General features: G+C 57.1%; 1 long non-coding RNA gene across 1 annotated transcript; it reads left to right on the top strand.

Annotated features, from left to right (window-relative positions):
- Positions 1 to 2997: 2997 nt before the first annotated feature.
- LOC138295695 (uncharacterized) lies at positions 2998 to 4480 on the top strand. The gene is made up of 3 exons (XR_011203668.1): positions 2998 to 3148; positions 3921 to 4026; positions 4398 to 4480. It is a non-coding gene; the product is annotated as an uncharacterized lncRNA (long non-coding RNA).
- Positions 4481 to 5139: the final 659 nt, after the last annotated feature.

A 5139-nucleotide genomic window follows, 5' to 3' on the forward strand; every position in this document is an offset into this window, starting at 1 on the left:
TGGCGTGTATCAGTATATTGATATCTATCAGGCGTCTTCAAAGTATCCCTATTCCTGAGATTATACTTATTCTGTGCGGTCTCCGGTTGCGGAGACTGCCCACCATCTTTCTTAGGTGTTTGCTGTTTCTTTTCCCAGCGCTTTTTTGAACCCTCAGGTTGTTGCTGTTTAGCTTTATCTTTATTATTTTTACCCTGTAACTGGGGTTTTTGTGGCCTAGCCCCCAGGCTATCACGACCAATACTAGAATATGGGGGTCATTCTGACCTCGGCGGTAAAAGGCGCCTACCGCCAGTCAGAAATCCTCCATAATCCCGCCGCGGTCGCGGAAACCCGCCACGGTCATTCTGACCCGCAGAAGGCAAACCTCCGAAAATCCGACCGCCACAACAGACCGCCAGACCAGCGGTCGGCGGAAAGGTGGAGGTGACAAAACCTCCACCGTCACGCCAACAGAAATACGCCCATGCCATTACGACCCACGAATCCACGCGGCGGTCATTCAAACGCGGTAGTCCATTGGCGGGACACACCGCCGCGGTCAGAATACACACAAACGAACAAAACCCAGCCACATTGGACGATTTGAATCCCACACACCTGATACACATACACACACCACTCCCACACACACAATACAATATAAAACACCCACCCACATCACCCACAAACCCCTACGCTAAAAAATTCGTAAAGAAGGCAAGAGCGAGACACCAGCATCCAAAAAATAACAGCCACAGCCACTCAACACCATCACCCACACACTATCCACACACAAAACAAGACACACCACCACACTCAACTCACTTAAATACACATACTCCACCCCACACATCATACACACCACCCCATGGCACCCCAAAGACAACCCCGCTTCACAGACGAAGAACTCAGGGTCATGGTGGAGGAAATCGTTCGGGTAGAGCCCCAGCTGTTCGGCACACAGATACAATACACTAGCATTGCCCGGAGGACGGAGCTATGGCAGAGGATTGTCGACAGGGTGAACGCAGTGGGACAGCACCCCAGAAATCGGGAAGACATCAGGAAGCGATGGAACGACCTACGGGGAAGGTGCGTTCCATGGTATCCAGGCACAACATCGCCGTGCAGAAGACTGGCGGAGGACCCCCACCTCAACCCCCACAATTCACATCATGGGAGGAGGAAGTCTTGAACATCCTGCATCCTGACGGCCTCGCAGGAGTCGGCGGAGGAATGGATACTGGTAAGTTGAAGCTTCAATACTGCTTCCCCCCCACCTGCATGCCAAATCATACCCCAACCCTCACCCCCATCCTCGAACCCCACCCTCACCCCCACCACCATCCTCACCCCCACCCTCACCCCCACCACCATCCTCACCCCCACCACCATCCTCACCCCCACCCCCAGCACACCTATTCCCCGCCAATGTCTCACCATCACAACCCACACATCCCAAAACCTAGGCCTGCATGCGTCCACTAAGCATGGACACCCATCACCAAAGCATGCCCAATGCATATACACATCCCCCCCACAAGCCACCCTCACCAAAGCCCCCACACACGAATGCCAGCACTTGGGGACACGAGAACCCACAGATACACCCATATGCCACACATTGAAACTATAACCATACCTCTATACCCCTGCAGGACCCGACCGTCAACACACCGCGGCGGAGGGGCCAGAATTATCCACACCCCCCACCCAAGAGGCCGTCAGCGATGACAGCAGCTCTGTCGACCTGGACACCGATGACCAGCCCGGACCATCGGGGACCTCTGGACAGTCGGTTCCCCTCACACAGGCCCAGGCCACTACAGGCCCTAACCCCTCTGGGAACACCAGCACAGCTCCCACCCAGCGGGCCCATGCCTCTGTCTCCAGGGCGCGTCAATCTGCGGTGTGTCTACCACTACAGGGCACCCAGGATAACCCACCACCCCAACAACAACAGGGACCTGGGGGCAGTGGTAGTGGGCACACCGGCCAGGGGGCAGAGGCCCAGGGAAACAGGGGAACTCGGAGGGCAGCTGTGCGACAGGGGGGGGAGGAGAGGCCCAGGGAACCCACTCTCCACGAGGTCCTCACCACCATCATGGGAGCATACAACCGCTCCCAGGAGACGATGGCGACGGTACTGGACCGGTTCCAGGAGATCCAGGCAATGCAGGAGGAACACTATCGGGGGTACAGGGAGGACATCAGAGCCATCAACACCACCCTGGTTACCATGGTAGGGCTGCTCCAGGACCTCGTAAACACCAGGGCGGACACTGAACAACACCCAAGGGCCCCTGCCACTAGCCTGGACCAAGAACAGCCAACCACCTCCGCCGGCGCTAGTGGACAGGAGGCCCCCGCACAGCAGCAGCCCACCAGACCCCCACCTCCTGCAGGAGAAGAACCACCCCGCAAGAAGGCCCTGAGATCTCGCAAGAAGACAGAGTAGGATGTCAAGACCCCCGCCAGCAATGGATACCACCTGATGTCATCCCACTGTCCCACATTGTCACCCTGTCCATCCTTGAACTGCCCATGCTCCATCTCTCCACAGGCCTCTGGACAATGCACCTGTGTGACTGTTACTCTGGACTCTGCCATGGACATTCCTTCACCATAGCCCCCACCCACTTGAAACCACCCATCCCATTTTGAGCACTTCAATAAACACCTATTTTGCACCAAAATATCTGGAGTCTGGCTGTGATTTCAATAGATTGTAATTGACATGACAGTGCAAATATGTCCTTGTACATGGTGAAGTCAACAAACAGCTGCCACAAAGCTGTAGTCCATGGGGAAACGAAGCACAGGACTCGTAGTGGGGACCCCAGATCTGAAATAGGGAGGGAAAAGCCAAAACTCAGTCATCATACACTGGGGCAAATAGACAGGCAGCAGAGATGCTGGAGAGTAGTTAACATTTACTAAATTATCTTTGAAATGTTACCTGTGTCCTATTGGAAGTACTGTTCAATGATTCTGTCCCTGTTGTCTGTTTCAGCCCCGTCGTCTTCCTCCTCGTCACTCTCCTCAGGTTCCACCGCTGCCACAACACCACCGTCTCGACCATCCTCCTGCAGGAAAGGCACCTGGCGGCGCAAAGCCAGGTTGTGAAGCATGCAGCAGGCCACGATGATGTGACACACCTTCTTAGGTGAGTACATTAGGGATCCACCTGTCATATGCAGGCACCTAAACCTGGCCTTTAGGAGGCCAAAGGTGCGTTCGATCACCCTCCTAGTACGCCCATGGGCCTCATTGTACCGTTCCTCTGCCCTGGTCCGGGGATTCCTTACTGGGGTCAGTAGCCACGACAGGTTGGGGTACCCAGAGTCCCCCACTAGCCATACACGGTGTCTCTGTAGCTGTTCCATCACGTAAGGGATGCTGCTATTCCTGAGGATGTAGGCGTCATGCACTGACCCTGGGAATTTGGCATTTACATGCGAGATGTACTGGTCAGCCAAACACACCACCTGGATGTTCATTGAATGGTAATTTTTTCTGTTCCTGTACACCTGCTCCCTGTCTCTTGGGGGAACCAAAGCCACATGGGTCCCATCAATGGCACCAATTACGTTGGGAATATGTCCAAGGGCGTAGAAATCACCCTTCACTGTAGCCAATTTGCCCACCTCAGGGAAAATGATGTAGCTCCTCACGGATTTCATCAGGGCAGACAACACTCTGGATAACACCTTCGAAAACATGGGCTGAGACATCCCAGAAGCAATTCCCACGGTTGTCTGAAATGACCCACTTGCCAAGAAATGGAGTACTGACATGACCTGCACCAGAGGGGGAATCCCTGTGGGTTGGCGGATGGGGGACATCAGGTCGGGCTCCAGCTGGGCACACAGTTCATGGATAGTGGCACGGTTAAGACGGTAGGTCAGGATAATGTGGCGTTCTTCCACTGTCGATAGGTCCACCAGCGGTCGGTACACGGGAGGATTCATCCGTCTCCTCGCCCAACCCAGCGGACGGTGCCTAGGAAGGACAACATGGAGCACACAGTCAAGCAACCCACAGGTACGTACTCACAGCTAGCACAGTATATGATTCTCTATGCAGTGAATGGCATGTCTGAGTGGCTATGCAAGGCCTAGGCCTGTGTGACGCAGTTGAAATTGAGCCATGTGGGCCCTGGAAATGGCGGCTGCCTGACCTGTGAAGTGTGACAATGGGATGTGAGGTCAATGCGCTGGCGTGGCACACCGCGGCGGGCGGCGGGCGAAGACCGCGGCGCAAAGCCGCATTGGTTAACATTGAAGCCTATGGGTTTCAGGAGCCAATGGCGAAGGGCGCCGGCGGTGGCGGGACGCACCGCCGCGGTACGCACCGCCGCGGACGTGACCGCCATTTTCTATCTACTTATCCACTTGCGACTTGAACTTTCACAGGAGAGGACCTATACTGCAAGTGTTGCTGTGACCTCGGTCTGGAAGGGACAATGGCTGCTGCACCTGGGGAAAGGGCCCCTGCCTTCACTGGAGAGGAGTTGGAGAAACTCGTGGATGGGGTCCTCCCCCAGTATGCGCTACTCTACGGTCCTCCAGACCAACAAGTGAGTTTAATTCAATCTGGATTTGGGGACACTGGCTGGCTTGGGGGCCTGGCGGGGGCCTGGCGGGGATGGGGGGCATGTTGGGCCTGGCGGGGGGCATGGCGGGGATGGGGGGCATGTTGGGCCTGGCGGGGGGCCTGGCGGGGGGCCTGGCGGGGGGCCTGGCGGGGATGGGGGGCATGTTGGGCCTGGCGGGGGGCATGGCGGGGATGGGGGGCATGTTGGGCCTGGCGGGGGGCCTGGCGGGGGGCCTGGCGGGCATGTTGGGCCTGGCGGGGGGCCTGGCGGGGGGCCTGGCGGGGGGCCTGGCGGGGATGGGGGGCGTTGGGCCACTGGCAAGGAAAATGCTGACAAACTTGAACGTGGTATTTCTCCCTCCCTGTACGTGTCACATAGGTCCGCGCCCATGAGAAGATCGGGATTTGGCGTGCCATCGCCAAGGAAGTCCGGACCCTGGGGGTCCACCATCGACGGGGCACCCACTGCCGCAAGAGGTGGGAGGACATCCGCCGCGGGACCAAGAAGACCGCCGAGTCTCTCCTGGGGATGGCCTCCCAACGTAGGCGGGGTGCCTGCCG

Source organism: Pleurodeles waltl, chromosome 1_2 (genome assembly GCF_031143425.1).
Source record: "Pleurodeles waltl isolate 20211129_DDA chromosome 1_2, aPleWal1.hap1.20221129, whole genome shotgun sequence".
Taxonomy (NCBI): Eukaryota; Metazoa; Chordata; class Amphibia; order Caudata; family Salamandridae; genus Pleurodeles; species Pleurodeles waltl.